The sequence below is a fragment of the Gopherus evgoodei genome, chromosome 12 (genome assembly GCF_007399415.2).
Source record: "Gopherus evgoodei ecotype Sinaloan lineage chromosome 12, rGopEvg1_v1.p, whole genome shotgun sequence".
Lineage (NCBI taxonomy): Eukaryota > Metazoa > Chordata > Testudines > Testudinidae > Gopherus > Gopherus evgoodei.
The window spans coordinates 42,879,370-42,892,918 of NC_044333.1; the positions used below are offsets into that span (position 1 = coordinate 42,879,370).

Genomic DNA, 13,549 nt, shown 5'->3' on the forward strand with positions numbered 1-13,549 from the left:
TGTTGTGCTCACAAGCTTGGTCAAGAGTGATTGTAGAGAAAACATGCTGGCTTCTGAGCTGTGAAGTTCCCCTTTGAGAACTCGAGCTGTGTCTTGATGCCCTGTGTGAAGGATGCCATGTCTCAGAGGTGAACATGTACCCAACAAGCATAATGAGTGTGATCTAACACACAGAACCAGGGTGACAGCTTCCCAAGGCATTCAGTGTAGAGAACAGAGTTTGCCCGCCAGATTGACAGCACGTAGGTCAGTACACACAGCTCCAGATGAAGTGTGGTATGCCAGAAGTGGAATATTGGGGTTTCTAGTTTTCCCAGGTCATACCTCTTGGGGCGCCTCCTCTTTCCTGAGACTTTGGGTGTACTATGTGCATACAGATGGTTGGCAGCTGCCTGCTGGGCATGCCTTGTATGTGTAGCATGAGGTGCTTTCAAGGAGTCAGCCATTTCTGGGCAGGCCACTTGAGCCTGAAGAAGGGCTTTTGTCCATCAACTGTCTTCTGGCTAGTCTCCAGTCAGCTTCAGACTTGCCATTTCCAGATGAAGCTCCTCCCCTTAGCAGGATGACAAATTTGTCCTCCCATACCTAGCAGGCCAGGGCTACTGTATCTGTTTGATTATGGTCATAGCATGACCAGATGGCCTGATTTTACAGGGACAATCCCAATACTTGGGGCTTTGTTTTACATAGGCGCCTATTACCCCCACCTCCTGTCCTGATTTTTCACATTTGGTGTCTGGTCACCCTATATGGTGAAAAGGGCTGTTCCACAGTGATCCTGGCACTTGGTGTGGGTTTAGGTGAACTCCTCTGCAAAGAGGAAAAGAAACACAGTGATGGCTGGGGTGAAGTCTGGCTCTGTCTGTTTGCTGGGCATGGTAAGCTGCCCAGGAAATGTCTTGATCTCCATTGAAGGTATTCAGCCTTGCTGTTTTCTCTGTTTGTTTAAGCCATCTGCATTCTTCTTGCAGGCTTGGGTAATCAGTTGGCAGTCTTGAATTCAACATTTGCAGCAGCAGTGGGAGCACTGGTTTTCTTCAAGATCATTAAAGGTACAATTGCCTAAGACTTAAGAAGTTGTGATATAGTCTGTAGTCTCACAGTCTGAGGTGGGAATTCCCATTACTTGAGTACTGGGGGATGCTCAAAAATTGATAGCACCATTCCATGGAAGGTGTCTGTTGCTGTGATGGAGCTGGGATTGTGGTTTGTGTTATCTAGGTGCAGTAGTGAACTGACCACTGTGGTGCTTTAGAGGACAGTTTGCTTTCTCATCCTCTGAGTGTTGGCATTGCCAAGCTGGTAGAGATGGCCAACACTTGGACATAGGAAATGGACAATCCAAGTTTAAAGGAGGTATCTGCTAACTCACTTTTTTCATGTCTGTGCATGAAGTGTCAAAGCACCGTAGATCGGTAAAGATGTTTCTGGAGCTTAATTGGAGTACAAACTTTCTGTTCCTTCATGAGAGCGGATGTTGTTTTTGTACTGCAGTAGCTGTGCCAAAGTAAGTTTAGGTAAGTTCTTAGTTAAGTTAAGAAACTTGTTCTGGCTCAGTTTTAATGTTTGGTCTGTCCAGTATCATGGACATCAATGCCAACAGTGACTCGGGCACAGATTTTCTTGAGTTAAATGATCCAGTAAACTGTGTTGTCATTTGAAACATCTCTTAAAAATTTTTGCTGTTTGTGGCATATGAAGTTCTTCTTGGTCAGTCCTCCTCACGTGCTTCTGGGAGGACATATGCAACATCCTGGTTGAAGGCAAGGAGTGCATCTCGTGTGTCTTTGTGCAGTTAGAGATCTGGAATGTGGGATTTTAATTCAGTGCTCTGAAATGTGCCCAGCCACTATCGCCCCCAGCTGGACAGAGCCTTGTGAGCTCTGCTAATTTAAAGACTGGTGCCATGACTTCTCAATGTCTCCTCAATGTATGCTGTCAGTTGAGCAAAGCCAACCCCAAATCTTCTCTGCATTGCTTTGCTCAGTTTTTCTTCTCTCTGACTTTGTTGTAGACACACCAAACATGTTGCATGATACTTTGCCTCTTGGGCCATTAAGTCCCCAGTTCTTAGTTTTGCAAGCAAGCACTGGTCTTGAAGCCTAAATACACGTTTGTGAACCCAACTGTCAGTGTCAAGGGTAGAAGCTTCATGGAAGTCCTCTGAAGGTATGTTCATCTCACAAATAAAGCACAATTCATTTTCTGGATGATCTTTGTGCTGGTCATTTAAACACGTGTCTCTTTTGCAGTCCATCAGAGTGATCCACAACTTCCTTGGTTTTTTTTTTCTTGGCCTTTGAGTTTGGTCCTGTTAAAGTTAATGTAGCAGGATTTGTGCCAATGGCAACAGTTCTTGTTCAAAGTCTTTCAGTACCATCATCTCATCTGCATATGGCTTGGGATATGGGAAGTGCATTCAGCTTATGGAAAAGTCTAATATTTTCTGCTGGAGTTTGATAGTCAGATCCAACATGCTCCTTTTGATTATGTAGGATTAATTAACTCCACATCTGTGTGTTTCCTGCCAGCGTACACCCTTGCTTCAGTCAATATAGGAATGAGGATATTTCTGTTGATGGATCAGATTGTTGAACAAGCGTATATCTTTTTGACATGTATGAAGAACTAGTAATAGCCCATAGTAATCTAATCTTTCATTACTGTTTACAATTAATATTACCCAATCACCAAGTACCTTTCACATAATCAAGGAAGCATCTGAAAGGAGGAAAAAAAAGAAATGTGATCAAATGTTGCCAAGACCACGTTGACCATACAAAATGTGTCCTTACAGCAATTTTAATGTCAGGTTGAAGAAAACCAAGAACATATCCCTTGTATGTCAGATAGCTCGGTGGTTTGAGCATTGGCCTGCTAAACCCAGGGGTGTGAGTTTAATCGTTGAGGGAGCCATTTAGAGATCGGAGGGAAAAAAATCGGGGATGGGTCCTGCTTTGAGCAGGGGGTTGGACTAGATGACCTCCAGAGGTCCCTTCCAGCCCTGATATTCTATGTCCAATTGTAAACCAACATTATTTGCTGAATATGGCAATGTTGATTAAATGACATGGCATGAGTTGGCGATGGCCCCGTATCTAAAAATCCCTATTAGGTGATGCCCTATCACTATAATAAATTTCATGTTTTTATCATAAAACCCACAATTCCATTTTTTGCACAAATCTGATCAGCTACTAGAGGATGTTGGTAAAGCAAGATGTTCTGTTCTTGAAGCTAAGACCTGTGTATTTGAACAGTATCACAGTTCTAGATGTAATTGTTCAGCAGGCCTGTTGTAGGCAGATGTGGAGATGGGCGTTGGCTGTGAATAATATCTGTCTGCTTAGAAGATCAAAAAGGTATTTGTTTTGGAGTAATGGTGCATGCTGGGGTACAACACTGACCTTGACTTAAATTCGTGAGCTCCTTCAGAGAAAAGGTAGGTAAGTGGCTGTTGGCAGAATGGGTTGAATGCTTTAAGGAGAAACCTTTCATCACTGTTTCCAGCGTTCAGTGGGAAAAGATGCTCCCTTCTTAAATAGATTCAAAACTACAGTGACAAATATCAATCTGGAATGAGAGTGCCAATCCCCAAGTGCATCTATGAAGGACTATTATGAGATTCGGAATTCTTCCAGTCAGTTTGTCCCAGGGCTTCTGAGGGCAAGTCTCGAGTGTTCGTTACTGGTCAAATAATTCTTCCTGCTCTGCCAATCTGTTTTTAAAATTTACTAACTACAAAATAGAAAAACTAGGTAATACACCTGGCAGTACACCAGTCATGAAGCGCTAGCTTCTGCCTGTCTTGAGCCAATCAGTGAAACTTCATGCAAGAGAAATTGACATGGGAAAATGACATGAGGGGTCAGAGAATGGGATACCTTTGAAATAATTTAGCAAATGCCAAGAGATGTGTGCTAGTCAGCTGTGTTCTGGTCTCTGAGAATTCTCTGTTCAGCGCTCTACTTTCAGTGGGCTGGAGTGGACTTTGCAGAAAGTTGTTGTAGAAGCAGCCAAATGATTGCTAGGTGGCTTGAACAGATTTTAGAGAATGGTTAATCCAGTGTATTTAGCCTTGGGTCATTCCAGGAATGAAGTGAAGCCCCATGTGGGGTGGAACTTGACAGCCCTGTACTTGTGGAAAATGACTCTCTACACCAGTTGATGGTAGAAAGTAAGCTAATGTCATATGGCTGATGAATGCAGGGAGGAATTTAGGGAGGCAAAATGCAAGTACTCAAGTTGAAATCTGACTAGAATGTCAGTTAATGTACCGTGTTTTGCAAAGAGTGCATGAGATCTAGTGACAAATTCATGGATCCTCTGTGTTGTACCCAAAATACTTCATTTCCAGCTGTGCTGTGATTCTGGTACGTCATGCTGGGTTACTGGATTTAGCACCATCTGCTGGATCACCGCCACTCTTTCCAGCAGCACCTTAGTGGTCTTGGGAGAGCACCTGTCTAAGTCCTGATGTGCCCTGCTCTTAGTCTGTGAGAACTGAGGGGCTAGGTGTTATGGTTGCAGACTTCTGGAGAGGTTTAGTTGATCTGTTCATTTACCTACAGACCGCGTGCTTGGAGCTGTACAGGGCACAAATCTGAAGATTGTCCCTGACTTGAGTTTACAACCTGATAGACACGTAAGGTAAGAGCCACTGGGAGGCCCAGAGGAGAGAACAGGTGTAGTCTGTGCTGGCAGAGTCCCCTAATGGCTTATACTGGCAAAAGGAGAACTTTTCCCAATACAGTTAAAACACCTCCCCAAAGGACATAAGCTATATTGGCAAAACGACTCTAAGCTGCATCTATGTGCATAGCTGTGTCAATTAGAGGTGTGATTTCCTGGGGGAAGGGGGGACACACTCCTAACAGAAACATTTATGCCAGCCAATCTTTCTAGTGCAGACCTTGCCTCAGTTTTCAATCATTGTCCTGCTTTTACACACTTTCCCTCTAAGGTAGCATTGGGAAAGAGAAAATGTTCAGTAAATACGGCACTGACCCACATCAAAGAGGGGGATGCCCCCAGGGGTAATAGGTTCTCCAGTCCAAGCAGTAACTCAGAAATGAAATAAACTCAGGGTGACTGCTTTGCTATGGCAATGTGAGGGACTTTGGCCCCACTTTGTGGGGTTTTCAGACAGAAGACTGTGGCCTGGCAATTCTGTATTATTTCTGTAAAAAGCTCAAGGAAGCACTGGGAGCATCTTGCAGGCACCCAGCAATTATCATAATAAACAGTTTTATCATCTGCTTGGCAATCAATAATGTGGCTTACTCTGCTTTAGTATCCCAGTGGTATTGATTACCTTAACAACTGTGCTGCGGTTAGCGAGTGTTAACCCCTGCTCTGCTGGTAGGGCCTGCCACTTTCACTGGAGGAGGCAAAAAAACTATTTTCAGTCTAGGCAAGATCATGAATTTGACAGCAGGCCAGGCCAAAATCAGCTTTAATCCTGCAGTGCCTGACCGTAGCTTTTAAATGAGAAATATGGAGCCTGATAAGTTTTGGGGAAATGATATATTTTAAACATTTAGAGGAATTGAATTAAAATGTGACCCAAAATGCAACTATCAAAAGCCTAAATATTTCCCTCTGCTTTCCCTACTTGGTGGATTCTGATTTGTGATCATTACTTACTCCATTGTACCTTTTGTAGAACAGTTTTTATATAAGTGGCTTTTCTCCTGAGCATGATTATTATCTCTGTACCTCACTTCTGGGAGGCTAAACCACACCTCTTTATCCAGGGTCCTGGGCCCCACTGTCCTTAGAAATTGAAAGGAGCTCAGAATTTTTCTGAGAGTAAGAATTTGTCCCAGACATTCCAGCTTCTACCAGGACCCTGATTTCTCAGTGCTGGAATCCCATGGTCTTCAGGGACTGCGTGAGAACTGGTCAGCTCACTCACATGGAGTTCCCTCTCAGCTAGCACCCAAGGTCCCCAGATGGGGGGATATGGTTTCCCTTGGATACAGAATTTGGACCAATTGCTAAGACCCCCGGGTCCTGCAGTGGCGCACACAGGTCTGAACTGTGTAGTGCTGTGTGTAGAAAAGGCTTTAACTAAGTGAATCTGTTGCAGCATTTGAACAGCCTTGTCATGCTACAGTCTCAGCTCAAGAACAGCAGTTCAGAGCGTGTTCTGTGTTGGGAGGCAGCAGTTTACTTTCTTCTCTTCAGGTTCCTGACAGGAGTGTGAGGAAAGCAATACTTCCTGGACCTTGTGTGTAACTAGGAAGTTTTGGTCTCATAGCCCAGTATTTCTCCTAATGGAATTTCCCATCAGTTACTGCCCTGCTGATTTCTGATCAATGAAAATGAAATTGCATCACCTCCTCAGAGGCTCCATGTATGGCTGCAGCTTCCAGCTGTGTCAGTTCTGGTAAAATAATCTCATCAGGCATGTGAGAGGGTAAAAAGAAATAAAAATAAAACCCCACAATTAGCAAGAGGCTGAACAGCAGAGTAATACTAAGTCCTGGAGACCAGGAAAGCTACATTCGGTGACTCCTCACTCTCCCCCAAAATCTCCTGGCAGTTCAAACTTGAGGCCCCCTGAATCCTGTGTAGGCCCGCTCTTGGGTGGGCTCTGGAATCTGCATGCATCCGGGCACATCCTGGAACTTCTGCCCATTTGGGTCACAGTTTAGCCGTTCAATAGGTGGTAACTGCAAGTTACATTAGGGATCTATTTCCCTGAAAGCATGACAAAAGTCTGGCACTTGCTTAAACAGTGGCAGTGTGTGGCATGGGCCAGGAGAGCCTGAACTCCAGACTCACAGTTTATGGAATGGGATTCAGCTTGTTGATGCCCACTCAATTGTTTTTAATCAGACAACTGCCTCTGAAGTGACACCATGTCCTAGACACCAGTAGCAGATGGATGGGTAGGTGCCGTGCCCTTGGGAACAACCTGTTTTAGAAATTCTCGTGCCTGTTACAAGGTTACACATAAGAATAAGGGCTTGTCTGCATGGGAAATTTTTCCAGTTACAGTGGTGTAGTTAAACGGGTGTAGAGATATTGGTATAACTCCCTGTGTGGACACTTCTTATTTCCAGTGGCTTTTTGGCCTAGTTTAAAGGCTAGCACACACTAGAAGTGTTGCGTCTCGTGAACAGAGTCTATGCCCACAGGCATAATAAATCCACCTTCACAAGAGGCAGTAGCTGTGTTGGTGGGAGAAGCTCTCCTGCCGGTATAGCGCTCCCCTCACTGGTGCTTAGGTGGGTGTAAGTTGCATCGATTGAGGGTGGCTTATTCACACCCCTGAATGATGTAAGTTCTACCGAAGTATGTGACAGTGTAGACCTGGCCTAAACTGCTTTCAAAGCAACAAAAGCTAAACCAGAAAAGGCAGGCTTATACCGGAGTAAGAGTGTCTGCCTGGGGAATTGCATCAGTAGAACTGCTGCAGTTTAATGTCTTAGCTTATACTTGTGTAGACCAGCCTTAATGCCCTGTCTGTAGGAACTAACCAAACAGTAGCAACTGTTTCCAGCGGGAGAGCTTGTTTTACTGGCCTTCCAACACCCCGTTCCCTACCGTTCTCTTATTCAAAGTCGAGTTCTGCTGCTGAGGTTACTGCGTCCCATAGGTGGTCTGGCTTGCATCAGTCATTCAGCTGATCAGTTCAGTCCCTACAGCACACCTCTCTGCTAGGATCATAGCTTAATACCCACATTCCTCATTAGAAGATTAAAGGACTGCTTTGATGTGTCCATCATGGGTGGCATGCATTGCCGTTGTGTAATTCACTGTGCTGCTTGACCTCTCTTCTGACTGGTTACCAGAATGATTGTAGAAGGCCATAATGTTGCCGAGGTGGCAGGACGAGCACTTCATGGATCCATAAAGTCACTGTTTAATTGTCCTATGCATAGGCTTTCGCAAAGGATGTGAGCCAGGGTCTGAGACCTGGCAAAGGAGGAGGGTGTGAGCGATAATTCTGGCTACTGTGGTCTCTGTTTTTTGCCCTTGACACTAGAAAGAAACAAGTAAACTAGTGGAGGGAACACAGCAATGGCAGGGACCCCTCACCAGGCCCGTGAGCCTGCGGTGGGTGAGTGGGCGTAAGAAGGTTTTGGGTGTTTAGAGAATACCTTGTTTTTATGAGCTGCTATGGGGCATGTAGAGACTTCACTGTCTGTCTTTATAAAGATTTCCATTTTGAGTTGCGTTTGTGTAGCAAAGAAAATGCCTGTGGTACTTCTGCTGGAGAGAGAAGGCGGTGGCCCTGCACAGCACAGGCTGTTGGACTACTAGGAAGATGTAGTATAGACAAAGATGCAGTGAAGCTTGAAACATCAAGAGTGAAAAGCTTCTTCCAGGGTCATTACTGTTGCTTGAAGCACAGAATCTGTTGATTATAGTTTTACATTCCTCCTCGGTTCAGGCACAGCCAGTAAGAACCTCTGCAGGCAGCTCTGTAACCTCAGGCTGTGATCTCATCTGATCTTGTAAGATAAGCAGGCTAATGCAGAGGCAGTAATAATGGTTGGAGACTCGAGGAACAGGTGATGCAGGAAGTGGTGCTAGTGATTCATTGAGGCCTTGGCTACACTGGAGAGTTGCAGCGCTGGTGGTGGCTTTACAGTGCTGCAACTTACTCACCGTCCACACTTGCAAGGCACATACAGTGCTGCATCTCCCTGGCTGCAGCGCTGGCTGTACTCCTGCTCTGCCTGGGGAATAACGACTGCAGCGCTGGTGATGCAGCGCTGCTCCGCCAGTGTGGCCACCAAAAGCGCTGTAATTGGCCTCCAGAGTATTCGGAGGTATCCCAGAATGCCTGTTCAGCCACTCTGCTCATCAGTTTGCACTCTACTGCCCTAGCCTCCAGCCCTGCCCTTTAAATGCCCTGGGAATTTTAAAAATCCCCTTCCTGTTTGCTCAGCCAGGTGTGGAGTGCAATCAGTGTATCTTTGCAGGTGACCATGGCTCCACGCGCCAAACGAGCCCCAGCATGGAGCAATGGCGAGTTGCTGGACCTCATCAGTGTTTGGGGGGAGGAAGCTGTGCAGTCACAGCTGCGCTCCAGCCGTGGGAATTACGATAACCTATGGGCAGATCTCAAGGGCCATGCTGGAAAGGGGTCATGACCGGGATGTGGTGCAGTGCAGGATTAAAGTGAAGGAGCTGTGGAGTGCCTATTGCAAAGCCTGTGAGGGAAGCCGCTGCTCTGGTGCTGCCCCCACGACCTGCCGTTTTTACAAAGAGCTGGACGCGATACTTGGAGGTGACCCCACCACCAATCCGAGGACCACGATGGACACTTCAGAGTGTGGGTGGGGAAGGTGGAGACGGGGGAGGAGGAAACTGAGAGTGAGTGTGCTGGGGTGGGGGGAGACACCCCGGAGTCCCAGGAGGCATGCAGCCAGGAGCTCTTCTCAAGCCAGGAGGAAGGTAGTCAGTTGCAGCAGCTGGTACTTGGTGAAGGACAAGCAGAGGAGCGGGTTCCCGGTAAGCGGCTTTTATTTTCAGGATGGAAATGTTTTGGGAGAGGAGGGAGGGTTAGGGCTGCATGCATGCATGCCTAGATGTGGAATAGCCCATTGACATGGTTTATCACGTCGCTGTAATTGGCCTCGGTAATCTCTTCAAAAGTTTCAGCCAGAGCGTGGGCAATGTGCTTGCGCAAGTTTATAGGGAGAGCCACCGTGGTCCTTGTCCCAGTCAGGCTAACGCGTCCACGCCACTGTGCCACGAGGGGTGGGGGGACCGTTGCTGCATAGGGGCCAGGGTGGAATCCCCATTGCTGTAGAAGAGCCTCCCGCTCTTCCCAGGTGACCCGCAGCAGCGAGGTATCTTCCAGGATTAACTCCTGTGGAAAATGTTGGGAGAGTGTTCAGTGTAGGTGCCCCCTGCAGTAGTTTGCTTTCCTCAACGCACAGAAACTCCTGCACATCCCTGAAGCAATCAGTCCCCCTTACTCACCATTTCGGGGCTCCTGTGGGTTAGGTGCGCTCTGTTTGGTATGGGAAAATTATGCTAAAGTGAAGACTGTAAACTCCTTCACTGTGTGGGAATAACTGTCTGGGTGAGATTATAAACAATGCAGCCTCTGTTAACTGTTGCCATTTTTGCCTTTCGAAAAGTGTCCTTGACTACTCGACTGCCTGTATCATCCACTGCTCAGAGGCTACAAAACCTCAGGAAGAAGCAAAGAAGACATGCTGAAAGCAGTTATGGATCACTCTGCCAGAGAGAGTAAAAAACTGCAGGACTGGAGGAAAAAACTAGAGGGAGAGGGAAAGGGAAAGCAGGCTCCTCCAGAGAAACGCAGCGGCCAGGAAGAAAAGCACAAAGCAGCTGATAAGCATCCTGGTGCGCCAAGCGGACTCTATCCAGTCACTTGTAGCCATGCAGGCAGAGCACTACTGTGCTGGGCCGCCCCCCCGTCCCAAAGCTCTTTCCCTTGTGCCCCAGTGTCAGCTCCAAACCCCCTTCCCCAGCATCCAGGTTCTTACCTCCACCAGCTGCCCCTGACACCTGTATGTTCACCAACCAGCCCTGAGAACTACGACCCTTACCCACTGCACCCAACCCCCATCACCATGCAGTATAGGCATCCTGAAGTGCAGCAGTCATTGCACAGCACTCCAGACAGGACATATTCAAACCTGTGACTGTGCAGTTCCCCACCCCACCCCCCTGCCCTTTTAGGTTCCCAAAATGTTGTGTGTCTGTCAAGAAAGTTGATTTTCTTTTCAATAAATGAATTCTTGGCTTTGAAAACAGTCTTTATTATTGCAGAAAGTGAATGATACTGTAGCCCAGGAAAGAAACAGGCACTGCAGGTCAGCTTAGGAAAAACAGATTCCTACTAACAATGTAACCACTGCACTTCACTCCCGTGCAAGGCACCAAACATTACTGTTGGTTTTCAGCCTCAAATTCCTCCCTCAAGGCATCCCTGATCCTTGTAGCCCTGTGCTGGGCCTCTCTAGTAGCCTTGCTCTCTGGCTGTGCAAATTCAGCCTCCAGGCGTTGAACCTCGGAGGTCCATTCCTGACTGAATGTTTCACCCTTCCCTTCACAAATATTATGGAGGGTACAGCACGTGGATATAACCACAGGGATGCTGCTTTCCCCCAAGTCTAGCTTCCCATACAGAGACCTCCAGCACCCTTTTAAATGGCCAGAAGCACACTCCACAATCATTCGGCACCGGCTCAGCCTGTAGTTGAACCGATCCTTGCTCCTGTCAAGCTTCCCTGTGTACAGTTTCATGAGCCAAGGCGTTAACGGGTAAGCGGGGTCTCCAAGGATCACAATGGGCATTTCAGCATCCCCTACTGTGATCTTCCGGTCTGGGAAAAAAGTCTCGGCCTGCATCTTCCTGAACAGGCCACTGTTCTGAAAGATGTGTGCATCATGCACCTTTCCGGACCAGCCTGTGTTAATGTCAATGAAACCGCCCACGGTGATCCACAAGCGCCTAGAGAAATACCCCTTCTGATTAATGTACTCGGATGCTAGGTGGGGTGGTGCCAGAATAGGAATATGCGTCCCATCTATCGCGCCTCCACAGTTAAGGAAACCCATTTGTGCAAAGCCATCCAGAATGTCCTGCACGTTCCCCAGAGTCATAGTTCTTAGCAGGATGCGATTAATGGCCCTGCCAACTTGCATCAACACGATTCCAACGGTCGACTTTCCCACTCCAAACTTGTTCCCGACTGATCGGTAGCTGTCTGGAGTTGCCAGCTTCCAGATTGCAATAGCCACCTGCTTCTCCACCGGCAGGGCAGCTCTCAATCTCGTGTCCTTGCGCCGCAGGGTGGGGGCGAGCTCAGCACACAGTCCCATGAAAGTGGCTTTTCTCATCCGAAAGTTCTGCAGCCACTGCTCGTCATCCCAGGCTTGCAGGACGATGTGATCCCACCACTCGGTGCTTGTTTCCCGAGCCCAAAAGCGGCGTTCCACGATGCTGAGCATTTCCGTGAAAGCCACAAGCAATGTCGTATTGTACGCGTCAGGCGACTCGATATCGTCGTCTGACTCCTCACTGTCACTTTGGAGCTGAAGGAATAGCTCAACTGCCAAACGTGATGTGCTGGTGACACTCATCAGCAAAGTCCTCAGCAGCTCGGGCTCCATTTCCCACAGAAATCGTGCTGCACAGAAACCGTTGGGAGACTTTCAATGGTGCCAAATGTGGACAGAAAAACAGTGACTGCTGGGATGTGAAGCGATGCACCACGGAGCGTTGGGACAGGAAGCGGAATGACCCGCACCCTTCCGTCCCCTTCCCTCAACCCACGGCGCCAAATTGGGACGAGGTGCTCTGTGGGATAGCTGCCCATAATGCACCACTCCCAACAACGCTGCAAATGTGGCCACACTGCTGCGCTTTCCCTACACAGCTGTAACTCCCAGCGCTGTACAGCTGTAAGTGTAGCCATAACCTGAGTGTCCCTCTTGCCTCTGGGGCAGTATTGACTGGATCCAAAGGGAGCGGGGGAGCACTACTGTCGGAGGAGCTGTCTTTGCTCTTTTTTAAAGATCTAGCATTTGTCATAAGAGTAGGTGTGTCAATCCCACTGTTGTGGCCTAATTGCAGTTAGAATGTAGGGATGTCTACCACATGGCTACGACTGGTTGGTTCAGCAGAGGTAGCAGTGGTACTGGTGTAAACAAGATACTAGGCAGACGTCAGTTTCTATACCCTGTTATGTATGGCTGCAAGGGTTAAAACTGCTGTTGAGTGCTTAAAGCCTAGTCTGTGTTAGCACTAGGACCAATGAAGCCGAGCCAGTGGTAGCAAAGATGAGAAACTCCACAAAAAAGCCTAGAGTGGACAAAGCGTAATTGTGTAATGTCTGTGAATCCCCCTGCAGCGTGTACAGGCACTTGGGAGGAAAGGTTTCAAAGGCTGAGTGAGGAGATCTGGATTTTTGTCCTGCTGCTCCCACCGACTTGCTGTGTTACTGCAGATGAGTCACTTAATTTCACTGTAGGTGTTTTCTTCATCTGTACAAAAGAGATGATGGCACTTACCTTTTGACATCTACAGGTGAAACCCCCGAGATAAACACCAAGTATTGCAGTTAAAATTATTTATTACTTCTCTCCTAACTAGTTGTGTGGTGCTGCTTGTGAAGAATAGCTGCTATGCTCCTCCCCAGAGGTGGGTGATCTTTGCATATGGTTTGTAAAATGCATTTTGCTGGAAGGCACTATATATATTGTGTATAAGCAGGGCCCTGTGTACTCCGCAATGCAGGGCGACCAGATGCTGTTCAGGGTTTGCTTTTTCAGGTAGGGACCCTCTCTCCTGTTTCCATGCCAAGTGGTTGAGCCCTACGACTTCCAGTCCTCTTTTGTTCAGCATTTTCTTTGCTTCCTGCTGCTTGAAAAGCTGTTTATGCTAATGATCCCATGAAGATCTGAGGAACTTGCTCTGCCTATGCGTGTCAGTCTGTGCATGTGTGTTTTCTATGCTATTAATGAGTGTGTGCAGGGCAACGCTTGTTTGTATTGTCAGTGTGCCAGTTCCAGAGCCAGCCGCCAATGGCAAGGGCCCTCACTTACACTT

At 47.3% G+C, this 13,549-nt stretch overlaps 1 protein-coding gene across 1 annotated transcript in view; it reads left to right on the forward strand.

Moving 5' to 3' along the window:
• The first annotated feature begins 971 nt into the window (after positions 1–971).
• Positions 972–13,549, forward strand: part of ZFHX3 (zinc finger homeobox 3) — a 233,352-nt gene continuing 220,774 nt past the window's right edge. The window contains 1 exon segment of the mRNA XM_030581651.1: positions 972–1,052. The gene's annotated coding sequence lies outside the window, so the exon portion shown is untranslated.